Consider the following 12,898-nt stretch of genomic DNA (forward strand, 5'->3'; position numbering starts at 1 on the left):
GTCCGATTTCATTAGTGATCCCAGCTTTGAGGTGAAGTTTTGTGCTGTGGTTGGACAGTCACTCCATACAGTGGCTATTGGTTCTTGTAACGACGGTGAATTTGAGGTAAGGTTTAGGATATTGAACTTCGAGTAGGTTGATTATGTTTATGTTTGGAGTAGGTAGATTTGATTTGCTTTAGACTTTTAATCTAATGTTATGATTAGGGTTAAAGGAAATTAATCCTAGTTAATTGTTGGATTTAATTTAGGAGGGTCGAGATTATGGTTTAGGGTTTTTCCCTAAAACTGTTCTTAAGGATTTTTATTTAGTTATTCGTTTAATTTGTAGCTAAATAAAAATGTATGTTTGGTATCACAGGACTTTGACGCGAGACGAGTATCTCGGAGTCAGATTTGGACTATTTTATCGGAGGCGGGTACTTTTGACTTATGTCATTTGATATGCTTAGTAATTAAATTAACATGTTGCATTAATTGTGTTTCTTATCTGTTTCGGTTAATCACTACCCAAATCTTACATGCTTGATTGATTGATTGGTTTTGCATCTCAGGTATATTTTACCTGTTTATACATGCTTATAGGGGTAGTGATATGCCATGCTTGACCATGTTCAGGACCTAGGTTTTTATACCTTCTGTGTACCTTTGATTCGATATGATTCGTTGACCTAGGGTGCACTTTTCTATATATATGGATTAGGTCAGGATGTTTATATGGTTATTGCCATGCATCATTTGCATGATTGCATGCTGTGCGATAGTCCGCTCCATTATTGTTGAGCACATCGCCAGTTACATGGATCTGCACACACCACCACTCATGGGTTAGTGGTCGATTCAGGCAGAGTGTGTTGCAGCAGGGACTCTGTTAGGCACCGTTGGTCCGCTCATGGGTAGTGTGACACAACGTGTTATCCGGCAGGGATTCCTCCCCGTTATCGTGTACCGGGAGTTGAGAGCATTGCGTTCCCCCATCTATGATTTGGGGTAGGAGGATAGGTGTACTCCGACAGCATCCCGTCCACTCGGTCACTCATCAGGAGTAGTGACGACAGAGTGCACGTTTGTCACAGCCCTACCCACTCGGCCTCACTTTGAGATGATCGACTGGCGTCAGGGGTGACCAGGACGCATCATTGGCATCATATGCATGATGCATTTATTGCTTGTGTTTGTGTTTGCTGCATTTATATGCTGCATATTGTTTGGATACCTATGTTTGACATGCATACAGGATTCCTTATCCCTCGGACTGTTTGACCTTATACTCAGGACTTGGTTAGTACAGTATTCTCCTGTTTATTTCAGATGCATTCTTATCTTTCTTATCAGGAGACTGTACGCATGATTAGTGCTAGGTGTTGTTTCTTTACTTTGCATATCAACTGTACCTGCTGAGTGTTGGACTCACCCCGCCTCCATTGTTGTTATTTTCAGGTTGATGCTGTCAGGAGGGAGTTCCAGTCGCTAGTCCCCACTGCACGTAGTGCTACTCCGCTGCTGGTTTTTGAGTTGTTTCATTTTAGCTTTTCGCTATCAGACTTTATTTTAGTTTTGTTTTGGACTTACATATGGATATTGTATGGAATCTTTCCGTTGGATGAACTTTTCGTATGATTTGGATTTACTCTACTACATGCCTGCCTGAACGGCAGAAGAGGTAAGAAAAATCGGATTTGGGCTTTACGAGTGTAGTTGAGTAGGGTGGATTTCGAGTCAGAGTATTATTACTGCGTGGTTGTGTCAGCCAGAGGCTGAATATATATATATAAACTGCGTGGTGATTGATTTTTATTACTGTTATTATTCCAGCCGCATGTGGCTGAGTATTTAGTGCTTGTAGAAAATTTTGATTGTCCGCCGTACAGGGGAGATGTTGTCGAAATTTTCTCGGACAGGGACTCTTCTGGGGGCGTGACAATTTAGTGGTATCAGAGCCAGGTTATACGATCTTTTGTTTCGTATTTTGGATTTTCGGGATTTATCTGATACCAATTTATTGGTATCAGAGCAGGTTATGGATACCTGCTTTTGGTTTCTGGATATTTATCGGATACCGGTTGTTGGTATTCAGGATATTTGGGGTAGCCAGGTTTGCGAGTCAAACTGGGCATTTTCGGATTTTCGATATGGTTATGTTTCGGATTTATTTGGATTTCCGACGATATGTACGTTCGGAATTTTGAGGTCAAATTGGGGACTGGACAGCGACGGAACATCTCCAGACAGCAAATAGGTATGTTGTTATTTTGTGTTGGTTATATTGGTATTGATATCTGTAATTTAATTTACCAGATATGAGACGATCTACTCGTATTGCTGCGAGACGTGGTGCTGGTCGACCACGTGCGAGGACCACGGGATCTCTGGATATGCCAGAGATGCCCATTGTTAGTGAGCCTGTCAGTCAGGGACAGACTCAGGATGCAGCGGGAGCATCGGGCTCTCAAATCCCGATAGCTCCTGTAGAGATATCTACTTTGGCCACACCGACGGTATCCACGCCTACCCTGTTTACAGTACCATCAGGAGTACCATTGGTGTACCCGACATCTGCTCCAGTGCAGCCTACGGTGTATTCAGGACCACCGCCACTTGGACCTCCACACGGTGCACCTCCGGTGCTCACATGAGCACTGCTCCACATCCGCCTTTTCCCACAAGCTCTTGCCACCACTTTGTTCCCCAAGCAGTACCACCGACGCAGCAGCACCGGAGTTCCTCCTCCGGTTTATTCCGGTACCACCTGTAGTATCGCTCCAGAGCCTGCCTCGTCAACACCATCGATATTGCCACGAGCTAGGATTCCAAAGACCGGCCGAGTCGATGAAGACTCGTTTCACTCTTTTCCGCGGAGATCTCGATCCGAGTATGGCTCTGTCATGGATAGAGACTATGGAGCGACTTTCTTCTATATGGCTTGCTCCGAGTGGGAGAAAGCAGGGTGGCTGCTACCATTTACGGATGAAGCTAATGCATGGTGGGTTACTCATTCTATTATTGGTGAGCGAACGTCACATGGACCAGTTCGAGAGGCTTTTGAGAGCCGCTTTCCACCGTCTATCGATGTCTCACGAGATTTTATGAGTCCGAGATGAATAACCGCCGATGACCGAGTATAATACGTAATTCCTCCGGTTGGCTCGCTTTGTCGAGTTAGTTGCGGAGGAGAACTCGCATGATGCATTTATCCAGGATTGGATGGTTATCGCATGCTTGCGGATTAGGATTACATCTTACTCGATGCATTGAATCGAGCTTTGATGATAGAGTTAGCTCGGCGACAAGGCATATCCGGACAGAAAAGAAAGCATACGGTCGACATCGTAGTCCAGCAGACTCAAAGTAAAGGCGGCCTCGAGTAGTCGCAGACAGTCAGTCGAGTTCTTGGGCGCCTCGTAGGCCTCAAATCGTATGGTCTTCTTCAGACGCTCCGGTTTCTCGTGAGAAGCAACCACCTTCCGGTGATACTCATTGTTTCAGATGTGGATCCAGAGATCACCTCACCCCAGTCGGTTTGCTTTTATTGCAAAGCCAGGCACCAGAGCCGAGATTGTCGGTGAAGGCTCAAGACACGCCCGGAGGGTCGGAGGGGCGGTCTAGTCGATCGGGCATATCGAGGAGGCGAAGCCCAATCTTCACAACAGCGAGCAGCCCTCCAGAAAGATTTGGCATACTTGGACAGAGTACTCGGTGCTTAGAAGCACCCCGCAGTTTTGCTCGTGACCTTATTATCCGATGTCGGACTCGATTCTGCCGGTTACAAGATCGGTCACCATCCTCTCGCCTTATCGGCACATAGTCCAGCGCCTCGATGGCGAACCGGCAAGATTACCACCTCCTCCTCCGCCAGAGCCGGTCGTGTTCATGCTATTACTAGAGAGGATGCTCAGCGGGCCGACGGATCCGTCCACGGTACGATTTCCATTTATGCATTTATCGCGATATTTTGATTGATACTGGTAGTTCGCACTCTTTTATATCCCGTACTTTTATGCGGGAGATTGGTAGATTACCTATTGTTGCAGCGATTGACCGTCTCCCTACCGTCCGGTGATACTTTAAACTTCACCCAGGATCGAGGTTGCCCGTTAGACTTTGGCAACATGATACTTACGGTAGATCTTCTAGTATCGAGATGGTCGAGTTTGATATCATTCTTGGTATGGATTGGCTATCGGTATATCATGCTACCGTTGATTGCCGACGAGGGTGGTTCCAGCCTTCGAACCAACCCTCGTGGAGTTTCACCGGCATTAGAGGCACGGCATCTCGATTATTTCGCGATTGCAGGTCTGCCTCACCACGCCATGGTTTTCTGTTGTCGCTGATCGACCGAGGATAGTAGTAGTTCGCAACTCTCCGACGCGTTCTGTTGTCCGGAATACCCGGATGTATTTCGGAGGCTGTTTGCCTCCTAGAAGGCGGTGGAGTTCGCTATTGAGTGATTCCGTGAACCGCCGACATCGAAGCTCCGTGATCGTATGGCACCAAAAGAGTTGAACGAGCTGAAGGTTCAACTCCAGGCTTTTAGTCGGGGATTTATTCGCCCTAGTGTTTCACCATGGGGTTCTCCAGTTTTGTCAAGAAAAAGGATGGTACCATGAGGTTGTGTATTGACTACAGGAAGCCGTCAGAAATAAATATCCATTACCGCGGATCGAGGATTTGTTTGATCAGGGTACATCGGTGTATTCTAAGATTGATCTGCGGTCCGGATATCATCAGTTGAGAGTCGAGATTCGATATCCAGAAGACAATTCCGTACCGGATATGGTCATTATGAGTTTTGGTAATGCCATTTGGGCTTACCAATGCTCCAGGTGTTTATGGACTTGATGAACCGCATTTTTCGGAGTATCTGGATCAGTTTGTTATCGCTTTCATTGATGACATATTGGTCTACTCGCTCCGAGGAGGAGCATGCACAACATCTTCGCATCCTTGAGATTCTTCGACGACATCACCAGACGCGAAGTCCGAAGTGTGCATTCGCTATCCTCGCTGGGTTTCGGGACACGTGGTTTCTAGCAGGTATTTCAGTTGATCCTCGAAGATCGAGGTCATTCACGGTTGGGAGCTAAAGTCGATCAGAGATCCGCAGCTCGATTACCGGATATTACCGACGCTTTGTCGAGGGCTTCTCGCGTATTGCTATGCCACGCCTTACCCGGAAAGGCGTGAAGTTCATATGGTCCGAGGATTGCGAGACCAGCGCTGGAGCGGAGATTAGTGTCGGCTCCGGTTTGGTTTTACCGGAGAGGATGGATTTACTCTACACCGACGCTGCCTCTGAGGTTTGGGTGTCGCTCGATGCAAAGACGGCAGTAGTCTCTTATGCTTCTCGTCGGTTGAAGGAGCATGAGAAGAACTACCCAGCTCATGACCGAGTTGGTGCCATCATCTTTGCTCGAAGCTTTGGCGTCATCATTTATATGGTATCACATTTGAGATTCTCACGATCATAAGAGTCTCAAATACATTTTCACTCGAAGGAGCTTAATCTCCGACGGAGGAGATGGATGGAGTTCTGAAGGACTACGATTGTACCATTAGCTACCACCGGAAAGCTAATGTGGTTGCGATGCACTCACAGGAAGTCCAGAGGACTTTGGCTTGCCACCGGATTTCGATCACGGACTTGTTCGCTTTCTTCGAGTTAGATCTTGAGGAGCGAGGACCGGCAGGCGGTATTCGGTTACCATGGTTGCTCGATCGTCGATCGTGACGAGGATCCGAGAGGCACAGTTAGTGATCGACATTTGCGCTTATTAGCGATCGATAGCTTCCCAGGCACCGAATTTACGAGACGAGGAGGGTATCATATACTTCCGAGGCGATTATGCGTACCTCGGTCTCATCCGGTCTTACAGGAGTTATTACAGGAGGCACACTGTTCTCGATTTGCGATCCATCCAAAGGGACCCGTATGTATCGAGACTTGAGACGCGTTCCTATTGGTGGAGCGGTATGAAGAAAGACATCGCGGATTCGTAGCTAGATGTCTTGTGTGTCAGCAGTGAAGGCTGAACACCTGCAGGTTACTTCAGTGGATTCCTATTCCCGAGTGGAAGTGGGATCACATTACCATGGACTTTGTGGTAGGGTTGCCGAGGACACGATGAGATGACGCGATTTGGGTAATCGTTGATCGATTAACCAAATCGCACTTCTTAGCGATTCGGAGGACTGATCCTGGATCGATTGGCGGATCTGTATTGCCGAGAGATTATCGACTACATGGTGTTCCATTGAGTATCATTTGGATAGAGATCCACGGTTTACGTCTCGTTTAGCAGTGCGGCGGGCCTTGGGCACACTCCGTTTCAAGATCTGACCTTCCATCCACGGATGGACGGTCGAGCGGACCATTCGGACTTTAGAGGACCTGCTGAGGTGTTATGGATTTCGGAGGCGATTGGGAGGACCATCTGCCGTTGGTTGAGTTTGCCTACAACAATAGCTTTCATTCGGCTATCCAGATGGCACCGTTTGAGGCGTTGTATGGTAGATCTTGTCGGACACCCGTCCTTTGGGATGAGGTTGGAGAGACTCAGTTGTTGGGACCTCAGAGAGTTCAGCAGGATGCAGAGTTGGTCCGTACTATCAGACGGAGGATGTCAGAGGCGCAGGATCGCCAGAAGAGTTATGCTGATCGGAGACGCAGACCATTAGAGTTCTCTGTTGGTGACCATGTATTTCTGCGAGTTTCACCCACGAAAGGGGTGAAGAGATTCGGCCTCAGAGGTAAGCTAGCTCCGCGGTACATTGGTCCCTTCGAGATCTTGGAGAGGATCGGAGCGGTAGCTTACCGACTGGCACTACCACCGTCCCTGTCAGGCGTGCACGATGTATTCCACGTATCGATGCTGAGGAGATACGTGCCCGACCCGACGCATGTGCTGGCAGATGTTCCAGTTCCAGTTCAGCCTGACATTACCTATGAGGAGGTTCCGGTACGGATTCTCGACCGGAAGGAGCGTCAGTTGCGGAACAAGACCATCCGGCTGGTTAAAGTCGGATGGCAGCATCATTCGGACGAGGAGGCTACTTGGGAGCTCGAGGACACTATCCGAGCTCGATATCCCCATCTTTTCACTTGAGGTATGTGATTTATTTACCGTTCAGCATTTATATCTGTTGTTAGTACTTGCTGGTGGTAGATAACGAAATTTGGGGACCAAATTTTTATAAGTGGGGGAGAATGTAAAATACCGGAAAAAATAGGAAATATTAATAAGGGATTTTTCCGGAATTTTTAGAAATTTTTCGGGAATTTTTCGGAGCTCGTACGGACGAGTTAACGGGGATAAAAACGGGGCCCGGAAAAGCCTGTTTAGGCTACCCCGTTTATGTGAGGAAATGTTTATATTTACATTTCCTTTTCTTTATTTTCTTTATTTAGTTTTTGTTTTTTTTTCCCTTTTCTTTTCTCACCGTTTCCTTTCCCTCCCGCACGCGCCGACGCCGAGCCGCACCTCCTCCGTGCCCTAACCGCCGGCCACTCGGCGGTTACCTCCTCTCCTCTCCCACGCGAGCATAAGTCCCGGACCAAGGGAGAAAGCCGACGCCTTCTCCTCTCTGTGCTTGGGCCGTGACGCCGGTTTCCTCCACCCGACAGCAACGCCGGTGCCTTTTCTTCCGCGCGGCGTCTTCTCCCGTGCCCTAACCGGCGATCTCTCCATCTTCCTCTCCTCTTCCCTTCCGAGCCACACCGCCGACGCACACAGACGCCTTCGCCGTGGAGATTCCACCGCCGACACTGCTCCTCCTCAGCTCTAGCCCGACCCGCGATTCCTTTCCCTCTTCGGCCACCTCCGCACGGTAGAGAACCCCAGTGCCGGCCCCTCTTCTGTGTCGGTGCCCTAGCAAGCCGTCGGCGTCGCCCGTAGCAGTGCCGCTCCTCACTACGCTGCCTCATTTAGGCTGTGCCCTAGCGCTGGTAGCCGATTCATCTGTGCCCTAGCACTGTCGCCGGAGTCTTGGATCACCTCCGATCAGTGGAGAGGAAGAAGATAAGGTGAGTAGGGTTGTGTAGGATCTGTGATTTCCACTGATTGATCCTTTTTCTGATCAGTCTGATTTCAGCAGTGATCCCAGCTTTGAGGTGAAGTTTTGTGTTGTGGTTGGACAGTCACTCCATACAGTGGCTATTGGTTCTTGTAACGACGGTGAATTTGAGGTAAGGTTTAGGATATTGAACTTCGAGTAGGTTGATTATGTTTATGTTTGGAGTAGGTAGATTTGATTTGCTTTAGACTTTTAATCTAATGTTATGATTAGGGTTAAAGGAAATTAATCCTAGTTAATTGTTGGATTTAATTTAGGAGGGTCGAGATTATGGTTTAGGGTTTTTCCCTAAAACTGTTCTTAAGGATTTTTATTTAGTTATTCGTTTAATTTGTAGCTAAATAAAAATGTATGTTTGGTATCACAGGACTTTGACGCGAGACGAGTATCTCGGAGTCAGATTTGGACTATTTTATCGGAGGCGGGTACTTTTGACTTATGTCATTTGATATGCTTAGTAATTAAATTAACATGTTGCATTAATTGTGTTTCTTATCTGTTTCGGTTAATCACTACCCAAATCTTACATGCTTGATTGATTGATTGGTTTTGCATCTCAGGTATATTTTACCTGTTTATACATGCTTATAGGGGTAGTGATATGCCATGCTTGACCATGTTCAGGACCTAGGTTTTTATACCTTCTGTGTACCTTTGATTCGATATGATTCGTTGACCTAGGGTGCACTTTTCTATATATATGGATTAGGTCAGGATGTTTATATGGTTATTGCCATGCATCATTTGCATGATTGCATGCTGTGCGATAGTCCGCTCCATTATTGTTGAGCACATCGCCAGTTACATGGATCTGCACACACCACCACTCATGGGTTAGTGGTCGATTCAGGCTGAGTGTGTTGCAGCAGGGACTCTGTTAGGCACCGTTGGTCCGCTCATGGGTAGTGTGACACAACGTGTTATCCGGCAGGGATTCCTCCCCGTCTTTGAGTACTGGGAGTTGAGAGCATTGCGCTCCCCCATCTATGATTTGGGGTAGGAGGATAGGTGTACTCCGACAGCATCCCGTCCACTCGGTCACTCATCAGGAGTAGTGACGACAGAGTGCACGGTTGTCACAGCCCTACCCACTCGGCCTCACTTTGGTATGAGATGATCGACTGGCGTCAGGGGTGACCAGGACGCATCATTGGCATCATATGCATGATGCATTTATTGCTTGTGTTTGTGTTTGCTGCATTTATATGCTGCATATTGTTTGGATACCTATGTTTGACATGCATACAGGATTCCTTATCCCTCGGACTGTTTGACCTTATACTCAGGACCTGGTTAGTACAGTATTCTCCTGTTTATTTCAGATGCATTCTTATCTTTCTTATCAGGAGACTGTACGCATGATTAGTGCTAGGTGTTGTTTCTTTACTTTGCATATCAACTGTACTGAGTGTTGGACTCACCCCGCCTCCATTGTTGTTATTTTCAGGTTGATGCTGTCAGGAGGGAGTTCCAGTCGCTAGTCCCCACTGCACGTAGTGCTACTCCGCTGCTGGTTTTCTGAGTTGTTTCATTTTAGTTTTTCGCTATCAGACTTTATTTTAGTTTTGTTTTGGACTTACATATGGATATTGTATGGAATCTTTCCGTTGGATGAACTTTTCGTATGATTTGGATTTACTCTACTACATGCCTGCCTGAACGGCAGAAGAGGTAAGAAAAATCGGATTTGGGCTTTACGAGTGTAGTTGAGTAGGGTGGATTTCGAGTCAGAGTATTATTACTGCGTGGTTGTGTCAGCCAGAGGCTGAATATATATATATAAACTGCGTGGTGATTGATTTTTATTACTGTTATTATTCCAGCCGCATGTGGCTGAGTATTTAGTGCTTGTAGAAAATTTTGATTGTCCGCCGTACAGGGGAGATGCTGTCGAAATTTTCTCGGACAGGGACTCTTCTGGGGGCGTGACACAACCTTTGCCCTTATCTGTGGTACAAGAAAGTAAGCTGTGAGCACTCATGGCTCAGTAAGTTTCTTTCCTACTCACAAAATCCGTATAGCATGTCAATAATCACAAAGCATATATCAAAACGTAAAGTATCATAGCATATTATACATGATCATCATACGTATCATGAGCACAATCATAGATATCATGGCATAATCATGGCATAAACACAAGGTAGCATGACATAACATAACATGAACATCATACTCATCATGGCATATTCAAAAAGTATATGCAAGGTGAACTTTTAAAACGTGCATCATGTCTTGTTAAAACATATAGTATAGATACTTAAACATATTCTCAACATAAGAGGGGATCCCGGCTTGTACCACGTACATAAATGCGCGCGTCCTAGTAGGTCCAAGGTAGCAAGTCTTGAACCCTACAAGGCATATACTAGGCCCGTTTCTTAGTCCATCGACCTAGGGGCACTTAGGAGTCCATCCCTAACGAGGCCCGTTTCTTAGTCCATCGACCCTGGGGCGCTTATGGAGCCCACCCTTGGTACAAGCCTTAAAAGTAAAATAGCATGTCATATTTACATAGTCCATATTACTCATGTCATATTCATATCATGAAGAGTGCTCTTGATCCCACTTATAGGGAAGCAACTCTTTTAAGCATAGCTTAAAGCATGTATATTTGAGCACACAGCATATCATGAACACATGCATAATTAAGCATACAACCTATCATGAATTTAAGCACACAGCATATCATGAATTTGAGCACATAGCATATCATGAGTTTAGGCACATATCATATCATGAATTTGAGCACATAGCATATCATGAGTTTAGGCACATATCATATCATGAATTTGAGCACATAGCATATCATGAGTTTAAGCACACAACATATCATGGACTTGAGCACATAACATATCATGAAATTGAGCACACAGCATATCATGAAAATGGGTACATAGCATATCATGAAATTTAGCACACAGCATATCATGAAAATGAGCACATAACATATCATGAAATCAAGCACACAGCATGTCATGAATAGGACCTAACATATATAAATGAACATCACAGCATGTCATACTCTCCACATATCATAAAGCATTGCATATGAAGTTCATGGAAGAACACAATTAGGTCTCTAACCTTAGTAACAAGTGGTGGCCGAAACATGTAGAGATGGTTTAGGTTATCAAGCAACAAAAGAACATGTGAACCCTAAACATCTATCATTTCTTATGACATAAGAGGCATCTTAAGCATGTTAGGTATAGGTTCCAAGCTTTCTAGGTCCCTTTTCATAACCTGGTCGAAACTCATTAAGCCTCCTTTTGGGTTATTAACAACATATAAGCATGAACAACACTAACAATTTTCATATCATATTCCATAAGAAACCACTTGAGCATATTTGATTTAGGTTCCAAGTTCTCTAAGCCTTTAATCCTAACATGGCCGAAACCCTAGCAACATGTTTCTAGGTTACAAGCAACATTAAAAGGTTGATCTTCATACTAACATATCAATACATATCATGAGAATCACCATAAGTACTTTTAGTCTAAGTTTCAAGCTTCTCAAGCCTTTTAACCTAATGTGGCCGAATCTTGTAAGCATGGGAATTAAGTTTCTAGTGGCATATTAGCATGAAGACCATAAGAACTTTCCTAGCATTCATTTCAAAGAATAACATGGACCACTTAGTTTAGAAATTTAAGCATCCTAGGTCTTAAAAACAATTGTGGCCGAATGCTAAAGAACAAGGATTCAAGTTTCAAGCAACATGTGAACATTAATTTATTTCATATCTCTTCATCAAGTAGATCATAAGTATCTTAGACTTGATTTAAACTTTCCTAGGGTTCAAGTCTTAAAATGGCCGAACCATCATATACATAAGAAATATTGTTCAACTTAACCTAAGATCATGGCATGTCATATTAGTTTCATATCTTGTCTTATGAGAATCATAGCATGCTTATATTTTTAGGTTAAAGCCCTTCTAGGCCCCCAACTCTATCATGGCCGAATGTACATGAATATGGAATCCAGTTTAAATTGACATACAAGGTGTAAAAACATTAACAACACCATTTATCATGAGGTACACATCATAAGAATAAGGGAACATGCTTGGTTTAGGTTTAGAGCTCTTCTAGTTCTTTTGTTCCTTCTATGCCGAAAATCTAAGTTCATAAATTTATGTTCTAACCAAACATTCTAGCATGAAAATATTAGTTTAACCCTCCTACCATAAGGTGCATAACATAAGCAACATCATGAACATATCTTAGTTGGTTTTCAAGGTTCTTTAAACTCTTTCTTTTTGTTTGGCCGAAACCCTCATGAAACAACCATAGGTTTTTAAGAAATATTTTTACATAACAATCACATAGCTATTGTACCACAGGTGAGGGGAACTTACATCCTTTCGCTTGTGGTTTTTCTTAAGGAGGAAAGTGTTCTAGTTGTTAAGGAAGGAAGAAGGTTCTTCTTCTTGTGCTTCCTTTGATTTCCTTTGCTTGGGAGGGCTAGAACTTGAAGATTTCTTCTTGGAAATTAGCTTCCTTGGAGAAGAACTTGACTTAGTGTTCGGATCAAAGAGTGGGAGGATCTCCTAGTCTCGGTGAAGAAAAGAAAGGGAGGAAGGAGGAGGAAGAATGAGGAAAATGAGAGATTTACTTCTCATTTTTCTATTTATTCATCATGAGAGGAATTTATGCCTTCATTAATCTTTCCCTTAATTCATCCATTACTCCTCTCTTGATTCCCATGAAAAGGAGGAGAGGGAAGGGTGAGGAAGACAACTTGCCTTCTTCTTGTTCCTTCTCTTAACCAAGAGGGAGAAGAGGTGAGCAATTTGGTTTTCTCTTGCTCTTTGCTT

This window comes from Zingiber officinale, chromosome 3A (assembly GCF_018446385.1).
Source record: "Zingiber officinale cultivar Zhangliang chromosome 3A, Zo_v1.1, whole genome shotgun sequence".
Lineage (NCBI taxonomy): Eukaryota > Viridiplantae > Streptophyta > Magnoliopsida > Zingiberales > Zingiberaceae > Zingiber > Zingiber officinale.